The sequence below is a fragment of the Eucalyptus grandis genome, chromosome 1 (assembly GCF_016545825.1).
Source record: "Eucalyptus grandis isolate ANBG69807.140 chromosome 1, ASM1654582v1, whole genome shotgun sequence".
Classification (NCBI taxonomy): Eukaryota; Viridiplantae; Streptophyta; class Magnoliopsida; order Myrtales; family Myrtaceae; genus Eucalyptus; species Eucalyptus grandis.
In genome coordinates, this window is record NC_052612.1 from 20,891,806 (window position 1) to 20,906,495 (window position 14,690).

Here is a 14,690-nt window from a genome sequence, read left to right on the forward strand (position 1 = left end):
GGGCGAGATTACGATTTTGCCCCCGGGAGATGGGGGAATGGCACGGGGTCGTTCGGGATGAGGGGCTAAGGTGGGTGAGGAGATAACGGTAAATTGAGGGGGCGGGGCTCATTACAGAATTCGAAACCAGCCTGTCCCAACGCTAACGGAGAGATATATGGCTATTTTTTATTTTTATTTTTATTTTTTGAATTTTTCTTTTGTGTGAGGAAAAGGGCTCGGACGCTCCGCTCCGTCGCAGAAGACGCGGAACGGAGCGGAGGCGGTGAAGCTCGGGAAGGGCGCTCCTGAGAGTCGCCGCTGAATCGCGACGGTCGCGAAATTATCATTTTTGACTATTTATTTTGGGATAAATCGCGTGAATTTAATTTTTTAATTTATCCAATATGATTCATATTTTTTTTTGTCTAATTCTATTTTTACAATTGTATTTTTTTGTCCATGTTCATGTTAATCGAACGAAGATATGAACGTGTAATGTTGAGTTTATACTAGATCACACGTTGACTAGACTGAGTAGTATGACAATTTTTTTCTCACGATAGTTGATAGTTGTGTGGATAACAAAAATGAAAAAAAAAAAAAAAAAAAAAAGAATACAAGCAAGAACCTATTCAAGAGGCACAATTCGCTGTTGCACGGGAGTGGAGGGATGGCTAGGCTTAGGTGATTGTTGCTGCATTGTTAGAGTAGCCTAAGGTAGGGATTGAGCCCAAGCGGTGGATTCAATAAGTTCCTATCAATAACCATGCCTGTCAAGCCCGAAAGGGTTAGGGACCCACCTCAGATCCCCGTGAAGCCCTTTTCCTAAAGATCTTAGGTTGGGTTGAAAATGAAGAGGCGGCAGAACTCCCACGTGAGTGGGTTACCCAGGGTGGCCGGCCGGCCCGTAGAAACATTAAAACTAAAAGCCCAAACAAAAGGAGCCCCTAGGAAAAAAAAAAGACCATATGCAAATAATTAAGATCCATAAGACTAAATTATTTAGAATGCTTGTGCCCATAAAATATTGCGGAGCCACCCATTAATTATGATGCAACTCTACGTAGAGTTCCTCCATGATATGAATTATCACTTGTTAATCACTTATACTCCTCCAAACATCTTATTGCATTTTCTAACTGAAATAATATATTACTATTGAAATCGCATTTAATGGTTCTAAGGTAAAATCGAGAACCTGAAAACCGGACTGGTGGGAACCGTCTTGTTTCAAATTTTTGAATATGCAAGGTAGATACCAAGTTCCAGAATTGAGAAATCTATTATGATAAGTTGGTTCAAGTTCCCAGTGGAAATTGAAACTAGGTATGTGGAACTTAAAACAAGTCTTTGTATTTTTCTTATTCTATATCTTCACGTAATTGTGCAGTATTTTCAGTTGCATCCAATGATAAGTGTGTAATCTGAAAATCACTAATTTGAATTTCTATTTCCAATGATATCCGTGATGTAGACTATAATTTTGTTAATATTTCATGATCTCCATATGTATAAATATGAGTTATATTAGTGAATCGTAACAAATGATGGTCATTAAAGGTAATAGTTCAATTAAGAATACACGTGAAATTTTGGTAGACTTTAGAACTAACCCTAAACGTATGACGGGGGAACCAACCTTATAACTTGTGACATTGTAGGTTCTAGGATCTAAAAATTAGGGAGCTTGTTCTAACAAATAGATTTAGGTTCCAAGTGGAACCCATACAGAATCGCATACCCTAGTCCAAGTACTATGAGGGTGTAGCATTCCTTGCCAAGGTAGGCAAAGGTGACGCGACCTTTTCTAACCTTCATACTAGGGTAATACATAAGACGAAAATCTATGTGGCATTGGCCAAGATCATGTAGATCGATCGAATATGCACAACATTGATCCATTAGTTACAATTGCAATTGCAAGTCAATCATCTTATCAATTTCTCAATTCGTTAGAATTTGGAGGCAGCTCATAAATGGTGGACGAGATTTTGTGTTTGTCGCTAGCTTTGTGCTTAGTCCATCCTTGGTAGCTTGGGAAGTAAACACTCAGTCGAACCCACTTAGCTTGACTTAATTTTGTCATCCTCCTATGCTTGACTTAACAAGGGATAAGTTTGTCTTTGTCTCACAAGAACATATTTGGAGATGTTGGCTCCTGTCCATAAGTAGTCAAATCATGATGTGCTTTTTGAAGTAATTGATGAAGTTGATGGCCTGTGTTCACTCTGCAAAGTCAACCTGCCTTTTTGCTTGTTAATTCCCATGACTGATTGATGCATCAGCAGCCATATAAGAAGTTGGGAAGAAAACAAGACCATCTCTGGTAGGCATCTATATGGGATGCTTCTCCTCCAAGTATCGAGTACTGCTAACTAGTTGTTCGAAAGGATTGACCATTAGTTCCTTCATTGTTAGTTTCGACTTCTAGAGAACGGATGCGCTGAGTTTAAGTAGCTTTTGCGAATGTGCCAAGATTGATGCTTTTGTCCAAGCTAATCCTCATGGTTAATATCTAACTGGCCTTATTTCATGCAGAGTTTCCAGAAGCTCAAAATCATCCAATTTGCTGCTTCAGGCAAACCCCTCTTTGCAAATTGGTTTTTCATCTGATCTAACTGCAGATTTGTTGGGTAGTAAATTATCCTCCAATGGGAGGGGTGTTGTTAAAGCAAAAGCTGCAGTGATACCTGGCGGAGGTAAAACTTTGTCTTATCCTGGTGATGTTGCTGTGAGCGAGACTCTGATTGGTGAGGAATCAGTTCGCATTCGATTTCAGCCTGATGCAATAGCGTTTGGGGCGTTTGCAGCTGATACTGCACCTATAAGCACTTCTTTCCCCATCAAAGGTGGTGAATTTGACTTGGACCAACCCACAGCAGGCTTTGCATCTACTCCAGAAGCGATTGAGGACATCCGCCAAGGAAAGGTTGGTGTGTTTTCTGTATCACATTATTGAGCTCATTTTAATATTTCATCCATGAATGTCTATGTCATGGTTGGAACTGAATTCCAGATCGTAGTGGTGGTAGACGATGAGGACAGAGAGAATGAGGGTGATCTTATACTGGCAGCAGAAAAGGCAACGCCTGAGGCTATGGCATTTATTGTGAAGCACGACACTAGGATCACTTGCGTGAGCATGAAAGAGGGAGATCTGGAGCGCTTGCAACTTCCTTTGATGGTGAGTGACAGAGAATGAAGAGAAGCCTCGGACTGTGTACACTATGACTGTGGTATGTACTTTATTCTACATCTGTTGTTCAATCCATGAAAATTTTTCTCAAAACTTATTTGAAGATAATTGACTGGCACCGGTTCCTTCAGGTAGGGAAAATTTAAACTTTATGTTTCTTATTCCGTGTATGTATTGTTATTCTGCTTTGGTTTCTTAGAGGTTTATGTACTTTAAGAAACAGCCCTCTGGAGAATAAGACACTTTAGATTGTTCCTTGTCCCCAGTGGTCTTGATTTGTGAAGTAGGAAATGAATATTATAAAAAAAATGATGAATAATTCCCACTTTCTTTCATACTTTAGTAGAACAATATTGTTTTCTTCAACTCTTGACGTCCTAAAAGCCTTCAATCAGCTTAGTTATCTGTGTCACGACATCTGATTGGCTTTTCTCTTACCTTGTAATGGATGGTAATTAAGACATATTGTTATAGGATGCAAAGCATGGGACAACTACAGGCGTATCAGCGCGTGACAGGGCAATGACAGTTTTGGCTCTTGCATCTAGAGATTCATAACCTGAAGAATTCAACAGGCCGGGACACATTTTCCCGTTGAAGTACAGGAAGGGTGGTGTCCTGAAAAGAGCTGGGCATACAGAGGCTTCCGTTGACCTAGCTATGTTAGCTGGAATGGAACCTGTGGCAGTTCTTTGTGAGGCAGTGGATGATGAAGGCTCCATGGCAAGATTACCTAAGCTTCACAAGTTTGCGTAGCGGGAGAATTTAAAAATTGTATCTATTGCCGATCTAATCAGGTAAAGTATTCTCTTCCGAGTAATCCAAATGCAAATAGTTCTTAGGAGTCAAATCCAAATTCCAGCTGCAACTTTTACTTCTTAAGTATTGGGCGTTTTTGGCCCAAGATGTTTTCCAAGCAGCATCTCCCCTTTCTGGGAGTGGATAAATTAAGAACCTTGGAACCCTTTGGGGGGGGAGGGTGGTTGGGAAAAAGAGTCTCTATGGAAGGCTGTTGGGCTGTCGTTTTACATAGCAAAAAGGAGAGAAGTATGAGCTGTTTTGGTCTATTCATGTGTCAAGTTTACTTCATTTTTTAAGCTTGCGATTGTTATTCCACTCGTCGACACCATGCAGATCAATGGTTTAGGTTCTGAAGAGTTGTTTCTCTCATTTATTTTTATTTTTTTTGTGTATGGCGGTGTTAGATTAGTATATGGGTTCCTTTCTTACCCGATGTCTAACTATAGCATTTGGTTATAACTGGCTAGGTTTCTTGTCAATGTCATGTAAATGAGCCCGTGGCTCTGTTAACTGAGGCAAAGTTTGAGGCGCATTCTCGGCATTATCACCAGGAAATAAGGATAGAACACCTAGATTGTCAAAAAAGTACTTGTCTGTTGTATTTAGACTTGTATATTGAGAAGCTTCTTATACTGTGTGAGTGAGAAATGATTTCACTTCCCGTTAGATGCATAAATTTACCTGTACCACCGGAAAAGGAATACACTAGTTGAGCATGCTGCCGCTGCTGCAAGATTACCAACAGTATGGGGGCCATTCATAGCCCATTGCTATAGATCGATACTAGGTGGAAATGAGCACTTTGCACTGGTCAAGGTGAGATAAATTATGAATTATTTGCTAAAATTGTTCAAAGAATTTTAGAAACTAATAAATACAGAGTTTCGAATGGATTAATTGTAAACTTTGAGAGTCTTGTTTGTAGCAGTGGGTTTTTCAACATTACTTCAATTTGTGCTTCATCTTATGTATTTCTAGTGCATGATTTTGTTTGATAGTATTTTTACTGGAACTAGCTGTACTGGTAAATTGATGGTATCTTTATAGTGGAAAGCTGTTAAATTTATATCAAAGTTTGTAAAACAAATGTCTAATCATGTGTCAATCATAAATCCGGTGTACCAATTGGCTAACAACGTTGTCTGGGCAGGAATGTTTGACATCAGGAAAAATTATTATTAGGATATTAATGAACTGATGAGAACAGTAATTTCTTTTTTTTTTCTTTTTTTTTTAATGTTTACGAAATGATTGAAAAGGGGACTGTATGTGTCTGCATTTGATATAGGAATGCCGTAATTTTGATTAAAAATAGTGTTCTTAGTTTTTCTTATTTTATGTTTTATGTCCTCCCTTCAGACAGCCATATTTCTCTTCATGTGTTTCATACTCTGTAGTTTATCGTCTGAACAGGGTGATGGTGGAGATGGTCAGGATGTCCTTGTGAGGGTACTCGGAATGGCTCACAGGAGACATTTTTGGATCTGCTAGATGCGACTGTGGCAACTAGCTTGCACTTGCGATGCAGCAGATAGAAGCGGCTGGTAGGAGCGTGCTGGTGTACCTCCGAGGGCTTGAAGGATGAGGCATAGTTTTGGGGGGGCACAAACTGCGTGCCTTTAACCTGCAGGACGATGGGTGTGACACCGTGGAAGCAAATGTGGAGCTCGGATTGCCCCTTGACGCTCGAGAGTACGGAAATGGTGCTACTTTTTCCTTTAGTGAGAAACTATTGTGAGAGGACCTGCATAATTTAGCTAGTGAATGAGGTTGGTTCATGGTCATTGTCGTTATGCTTCATGAAATGGAGAAGATTTATAAACTAATATCGTTAATCAGAAATTAGAGGTAATTAAATTTAAGTGATTGTTTCAGAAATTGTACATCATTTTTAGGGTTACTAGAGGAAGCTGGTGACTAAAGCAGAGCTTCAAATTCTCATCTTGAAAAGATGAGATTTGATTAGTACAAAGAATCACTCCATCATCGAAATTTTCCTAGCATTCAACGCCTTTGTATTGTTGCTTAACATATTGACTAATACTGCAGATGTTGTGTGACTTGGGGGTAAGGACAATGAAGCTGATGACGAATAAACCGTCAAAGTATGTGGGGCTTAAAGGTTATGGCTTGACTATTTCTGGGAGAGTCCCTCTAGTAACTCCAATAAGAAAGGAGAACAAGAGATACTTGGAGACGAAACGCTCCAAGATGGGGCACATCTATGGTGCCAAAGTCAGAGGCCGCTTCAGCGATCTCATAAGCAAAAGCGGCAAGCCGAATAGTACTGTTTCTTCTGATCTAGCTGTGTCTGACTCATAGGAGCTGCTGGATATAAGTCTGTTATAGATCAACTCTCCATGCTACGTATGAGTTCAATTGATACTTTCTCAAATAGGACACATGTACACTAGTCTGCAAAAATCAGGAAATACATCACCGTTCAATTACTTGCAGCAGATAGGTTTTCATTCTTTGAACTAATTAACTAAACAAAACATAGTGAAGCAAAGATTTTTCTGTAGGCGTACCAAGGTTCACGCCTATGTCTTGACATTCCTTTTGAAAATGAAGACTTTGAGTTCAATATTATCAATTCTGACAAGCTCAAACACACAAACATCTCCTTCCTTTAAAGAAGTTCCTCTCTGAAATGCAGCCCGACTGACAGAGAGCTTACCTGAGCCATGTTGTGGGTAGTACAGGAGCTTCACCGGCCATGATCCTTCCGAATATTTAAAAGTTGCGGTTTGCATTCTTCCATTGATGTGTCCCTTTAAAACCCTGCCTGGGACAGTCTGCCGAGTTGATTTTTGATCAACAAATGATCTATGAGTAAAAAGATATGATGACTGACACAAGTGATTTTAACCAGAATACGTGTAAAATCTCATAGGCAAAGCCAAAACATGTAGGAATACGATGGAAATTTATGAGAGGGTAATACATTTCATTCCTGTCCAAATTTTGCACAAAACTATTATCTCAAGATCTTTTCTTACCACATTTTGCTTCAATAGATTATGTGACCGGATAACTACTGTGAAGGAAGGATACTAGAGCTCGTACTTGTTGACTGCTTTGAAAGCCGTAATTGCAAACTTTTAGAACTACGAGAAGCTGGCATTGTGGGGCTCACCTTGCGTTTGGAATTTTCGATCCTACATGCATCAGTCAGGCAGAGAGCATTAGAAAAACCATACAGAAAGTATGCATTACTAATAGGTGAAGATTCGCACACCTTCTGAATCTTGTTGCAGAAGCTTAGCTCCTTCATCAGTTCGGAAGCCTTTTGATTTGGAACCTGATGCGAGTCCAATTGCATGGGAAATAGTAGCATCATCGACATGACAAACAGGATCGGATTTGATCACCTTGGAAGGCATGTGATGATGTGGTTTTAGATGCAATTTATCCTTCTCTTTTCTCTCCGGGGAGAAACCATCCAGCCTTTGAAGTTCAATTGAGATACTATTGTGATCATCAGCATCTCCCATTCTAGGCGGGACAAATTTGATAGTGTCGAGGTTCGGTTTCTTGCTGTCAGTGTTCATTAGCGGATAATTTATCTCCGAAGTGCTTTTGTCAAATATTAGCATGTGAAAATCTGAGTTCTCTACGTATTTGAAGACTAAAAGGTGGCCCTCACAAATAGAGTAATGCTTCATAGATTCTTTCCAACCCTTTGACAACCAAACCATGTAATCCTACTTTTCCAACTCCACCCTCCAACTTCCACCGTTTGGAACCCTCAAACGCAACATTTTGGGAAGATTCTTGCCATACTTTCTCACAAACCTCTTTGGAATACCCTAATTTCATTACATATAAAGTCATCATAAACAGTAAACAAGCAGTGCCTGATATATTTTAACATTAACAACAGAGAAAAGTCGAGTCTGTAGTACGCTTCAACCTTCTGAGCCTCGGTAGGTCAAAAAGAATTTTTAAGAAAAGAACTTACAAGCCTTCCAATTTGAAGTGTTTGAGAAAATATGATCTTGAAGAAATGAGGTGTCTCCGGCACAAAACTTTGCCGGTTTTCTTCATCTCCTTTTCGGCGACAAGAAGTCATCTCTTGAACACAAGGTGAGTAATGGATTGTAAGATCTGAATCTACCTAGTTCTGTGGGAGCCAACTTTATTAAATGAATCATTAAATTGGAAAAAACATTCGTTTCTAGGATAAAAGCTAGCTTTGGGAAGCTATTCATCTTTTCTATAGATATTAATGGTTGACAATTGCCAGCTTAGCTTACAGTACGATGAAGAATGGTTGATCAACAAGGGAATGCTTTAGGAAGTTCTTTAAGAACACCTAGGAAATCGAACGAATTAAAAGCAGGATGATACGTTGGCTGATGGAAATTATATCAAGAATAATGTCAGAGATGTTAACACTTGCATGCTACTTTAGAGATACAAAGACCAATATCGATATAATTAATATACAAAATAACGTGTAAGATTTTTATTGAATGTTTGAGTATGACACGTTTATTTATGTATCGAGTTCTCGTGATATCTCTGATATGTTATGCTTGTATTAATAAGTAATCAGTATGACCGTTGCCACTTGATGGTCAGCCCAAAGACTTGACCAACGAGTGGGTCGATTAAAGTATTCGGCATAAAAACTCTTTCAGAGACTTGCCAATGATCAAATAATTAATTAACTTAGATATGGTCTGAGTGGGTCTAGGTTTGCATGGTAAGCTAAAGGAGGGAATTGCTTGTCTTGGCCCTCTCTTTTGCACCTGCGGCCTGGCGGGTCTCGGCAGACTATGCCGTGAGGCCAAACACTACCCCTAGGCATTAGAGATGATTAGGATAAAAATAAAGATAATGATTAGGGTAAAAGGCAAAGATAATTCACTGAAATTTAGATCGGTATCCATCACGTTTAAGGTGGTCAACCTATTATTTCCTCCGTCCAGTCCAGATTAATCTACGCATTTAATAATATTATTGCTGGGAGAGTCTTACTAGTAATTATTATAACTGAGAAATGAAAATTAGAGATTTGGTACCTCTGCGTACCTGCTATAAACTGAAGAACTTTAGCCTTTGGACATTCCTTGGCCGTAAGTCCGCATTTTTACGGCGATCATAATTTTTTTTTACAGCTAATATTTAGGTAACATTCATGATTCTTTTGTTCAATTTCATTCATTGTTATATAAGTTGAAAAGGTGGAAGACTTGTCCTCTCATGGAAATTCCTCCTTCAATGTCGGTGCAGGCTTTTAAAATTCATAGTTATTATTTCAATTGAGTGATTACTAGATTTCAATCTGGATCTACGTGTGTATTGATCACTAGAGAGCATCATTGTTTCACAAAAAATTATGAAATAACCTTCAAGAATATAAATTAATCGACAAAGGTTCAAATGGTCTTTTATTGATTTTGGAAAGGGAAGTAAATGACGAGAAATTTAAAAGTATAGGAGGCAATTGAGACCAGCCATGTAAATGCAGGGAAAGGTAAATTGTAGAAAAGTAATGATAAAAAAAGAAAAAAAGAAAGAAACAATGAGTTTGATTGATTGAGGAGGTTTACAATGAATTGAATACACTTGTGATATATTTAAGTATCTAAAGACAGTTATATACGACTATTACATACAATGGTTACTGAATTTAAATAAACAAATAACTGCCTAATCTTTTGTGCGGTTACAAGAAATTCTACCCCAATCTCTTACTATTAAGCAACATTTATCTATAAGAAGTTATAAAATAACCACAGGTTGGTTATGTTATGGCGTCAATTCATTGTTATTGCCTTCAAGTTCTAACACTAAGTAATTCTGCAATTTTGTTGACTAGTGAAGGTTCTCATAGATAACTAATCTTTGGTGTTGATGACTATATTAGAGAGTTGTCAATTGTTTTGATGAAACTGTTTATCGACTTGGTTTCTCATTTGTCGATAATAATCAAAAGTTCGTCATGTTTTTATGTCAACACATGCCCCTTTTAAAAGAATTGAATGATTAAGCAATCATTCAACTTGAAATGTATTATCATCAAAAAGAAGAAAAAGACATAACCAAGCATACGTACAAGATAAAACAGACAGTTATGCGAGGGTCAGTAACAAACATGTAAGCATTCACTGATTTTGCTATTATGATCCTAGACTAGTCTATTCAAGGAAGCAACTGCAAAAGATAGTCTTGGTTGCACCGATTAGAGTTGATGATAATGCATTGCAAAAAGTATTCTCGCGTAAACAACATCATCATCATCGAGAACTTCCATTTTGGGCAAGATGAATTTACTATCTTTGACTTTGAGGCTGATTTTCCACCACTAGCATTCGGCAGCGGATATTCTATCTCGAATGCACTTTATCGAATATGAGTACATGGGAAATGAGTCGCCATTCTTATTTTAAGACTAAAAAGGCGCCATCACAATTGGAACAAGGCTATACAAATTTGTTCCAACCCCTTGATAACCAAACCATGTCATACCACACTTCCAATTCCTCGCTGGCCAAATCCAGCCATTTGGAACCTAAATAGCACCCTGTTGGGAATAACGGATCCCCGAAAACCGGATTCGACACTAAATCGAACCCCTAAATCAATGCGGAAGACGAAGCCCGGGAATAACACGTATCACTGATCGTAAAGCACACCACGGATTCGAGCGTACTTTGTTAGCCACAGATTAGACACCGACGCCGATAAGAGGGTGAGATTTGGCCCTGTTCGATCCGATGACGCCTTGAAGGGAAGAAGAAACGTGCCTTTTTGCCTTACTGTTTCTTCTTTTTCTTTTTGAGAGAGAACGCGCGGGAGAGGAGAAGACGTACGTTGAATTTCCAACCAGTGTCATCTCTCTCTCTCTCCTCCCTTTTATACCTTCCCCCATCCACAGGCTCTATTCCCGTGGGCCGGGCCTTTTGGGCCCAGCATGGGCGGACGGGCCTTAAGCCCATCACCAATTAAAACCATCATCTCCCACTCGCACATGGTGGGCTGAACAAGATTCTCTTTACCTCTCTTCAACATTCATACCGGTGAATAATCCATGCGACCAACATACTTTGAGAGCTCGTTGCTATACATCTGTTAGGAATATATAGTAGCTCATAATGGGCGTCACACTCCGAGTAGATTTAGTATGCAGTACCCTAAATCGATCGATCACATTTATATTTCTCTTAATCTCTTTTAAACAATGATATATATATATTGTATTCACAATTATGATTATCCCAAAGACAGTCATAATTGGTTAACCGGTGAATACAAAACTACAATGTGATTCTCCAAAATCGATCTTCCTCTTTCCTTCAAACTCTCAATTTCAGTTCGCCTTTACTTTTCTAGAAATGCCCCATTAGATCGAATCGAACTCATGACCATTGGCAACATCCTAAGATAGCAAACACTAAATAGAAATCTTGAGAATAAGTAAGAGTCATGAGGGGACTAAAAATTGAGGAACTCTTTTCTTCAAGAGTCTCGCACGACATAAAAAGTTGAGATCAAACTTTTGCCACTCTTATTGGTCGTCTCATGCATACGTAGTATGAAATACGTATTACGGTATTAACTCATTTCCCATGAAGCATATGTCTACACATTTCATTACCGTACAGATGATAGTTCAGACATACCCAATGTCTAACTTGAGTTCACGTATCTACTCATTTACAAAATTCATCAGAACTCACATCTAGCATCTTAGACAGATAAAGTAAAATATGTGGGGTATTTTACTTTCGAACATAGTAAGTATTATGTCCTCATCTTAACACTCAGTTAAGGCGACATACGTATTTTAAACTTGAGCTCTCGATTATCACCTAGATAATAAGCTTAAAAACTGTCTCATTTCTATTTATCACACAGTAAATAGAGGCGATTACCCATGTGAGTGGGCTAATCTTATATCTGTCCGACATACTTTCTCAACTAAATGTAATGCATTAAGCATTAAGATGCATGAAGATCAAACAAATATTCATATGCATTAATGATGAAAACACAAATTCATCAAATGTGAACACTTAGGGAAATTACAATATTCAGTGCATCAGCCTCTACGCAATCCTAGAGATTTCGTATGGCCACAAAACACATCTCTAGATATTGGCTTTTCCATAGGATCTGCTACCATTCTATGCGTAGTATGTACTCTAAGTTCACATCTTTTCGTGCAATCATATCTTTGACAAGATTATACTTAGTATCTATAGGTTTGGTCTTGCCGTGATATTTTGGATCTTTGGTGTACGCTTTCGCTGCTTGGCTATCACAGTTAACTAATAACAAATTTGCAGCACTCCCAATAACATTTAAATGATCCAATAATCTCTTAAGCCAAACATCTTCTTATACTGCTGCCGATAATGCCACGAACTCAGTTTCCATTGTGGACAAGGCTATACACTTTTGTTTCTTACTGCTTCAACATATGGTGCCATTATTCGGTAAGAGAACAAACCCAGAGGTAGATTTCCTTTCATTTAAATCTCCTCTCCAATCGCATCGAATAGCCTTTGAGTTGCGATCATTTCCATAATAACTCAACGTATAATCAGCAGTCCCCTTTAGATACATTAGTATTCATTTAACGGCTTTTCAACGTGCTTGACCTGGATTGGATTGGTATCTACTCACCATTCCAACTGCATAACATATGTCAGGTCTTGTACACATCATAGCGTACATCAAGCTCCCAACAAAGACTAGCATAAGGAACATGTTTCATTTGTTCATTCTCTTGTGGAGTCCTTGGACACAAAATCTATGGCTCAATCCTTCACCTTTTGCAATAGGAGTGTCAATGGGTTTACAATCCCATATCCTTCAATTCAAAATTGGAAGACAACCAACTATTGACAGTATTGACAAGTTCCATATTGCTTCCGGCAATTAGTATATCCTCAACAAATAATGATATGATCACAAATTGATTCTTGGATCTTTTGATATATACATAATGATCCTTATCTATCATTGTAAAATCATATGCCATTATGGCATTATGAAATCGTATATACCATTGTCTTGACGACTGCTTATGGCCATATATCGACCTCAAAAGTCGACATACCTTTTCTTCTTGGCCTTTCACTATGAAACCAGCAGTTGTTCCATATATGTTCCTTCCTCTAATTCTCCATTGAGGAAAGCAGTCTTTACATCCATTTGATGTAACTCAAGATCCAGACTAGCCACTATTGCCATAATAATGCGAATCGAGGTAAATCTCACTACAGGAGAAAATGTATCTTCATAATCAATATCTTCCTGTTGATTATACCCCTTCGCCATAAGGCGAGCCTTATGCCTTTCTATCGAGCCATCAGCCTTTCGCTTTATTTTGAGAACCCACTTGTTCCCAATAGCTCTGCGTCCTTTTTGGAAGATCAACCAGTTCCCAGACTTGGTTTGATTTCATTGACTCCATTTCATCTTTCATTGCATAAATCCATTTTTCCTTACTAGGGCAATTTAGAGCATCATTAATATTTCTTGGCTCATCCTCATCTTGCGAAGCAATCATAAAAGTTTCCCCTTCAATGTCAAAACGTCGACGGGGAATACTTTGGCGACTTGTTCATCGTATGGGAGATTGTACACTTAGCACATCATTCCCCATCATGCTCCCACTCGAATTAGATAATGACGATATCATCTCATCATGTGGTTGTAATTGAGAATAAGTTGAATTCGATTCATCACTTCTCATATTACTCCCACTTGGATGAACTCCATTAATATCATTATCTTGATCCAATGTTTCAAATAGAGGTAATCTTCCCCTATTTCGCCCTTTTTAGGAAATTCATCCACTAAGAATGCGACATCCCGTGATTCAAATTCAATTAAACTCCCACTTTCCTGCTTACCTACGAACACATACCCTTTCGAGTGTTCGGAGTATCTCATTAAAATACTCTTCTTTCCTTTAGGACCCAATTTCCCAAACTTGTGAGAGGACTCATGAGTATAGACAGTACAACTCTATGGCTTAAGAAAACTTAAGTCCAGTTTTCTACCTGTCCATAACTCATATGGAGTGGAACTAACTAATTTGGAAGGCACCCGGTTAAGTATATAGGCAGCAGTTAACAACGCATCACTCTAAAAAGTGATATGTAAGTTAGCATGCGCCATCATGGACCTAACCATTTCCAGTAGGGTTCTGTTTCTTCTCTCCGCAACACCATTTTGTTAAGGAGTATATAGAATAGACAACTGTCTTTCTATTCCCTTTTCATCACATAATTTTCTGAACTCATCAGATAAATATTCTCGACCTCGATCAGATTTCAATACTTTTATTTTATTGTCTAATTGATTTTCAACCAAGTTCATAAACCTTTTGAAACAACATAATGCTTCAGATTTATGAGAAATCAAATAGACATATCCGGATCGAGTATAATCATCTATAAAAGTGATGAAATAAACAGCCCCATGCCTTCCTCTCACATTCATTGAACCACAAACGTCAGAATGGATTAAATGCAAAGGAAATTCAGCTCTTTATCTTTTCCAAATGGTTTCATTGTCGTTTTCCCTACTAGGCAATGCTCATATATTGGCAAATCGCATTTTTCAATATTGCCCAACAAGCCCTTTTTGGCCAGTCTATTCATATGTTGTTGGCCAATATGACCAAGTCTAGCATGCCACACAATCACATCATTATCATATGAAGTAGAAGACGTGAAACAAGGGA

The 14,690-nt window shown here is 38.4% G+C and overlaps 1 pseudogene; it reads left to right on the top strand.

The window, feature by feature from the left end:
* The first annotated feature begins 29 nt into the window (after positions 1-29).
* Positions 30-6,301, top strand: LOC104435467 (annotated as a pseudogene).
* Positions 6,302-14,690: the final 8,389 nt, after the last annotated feature.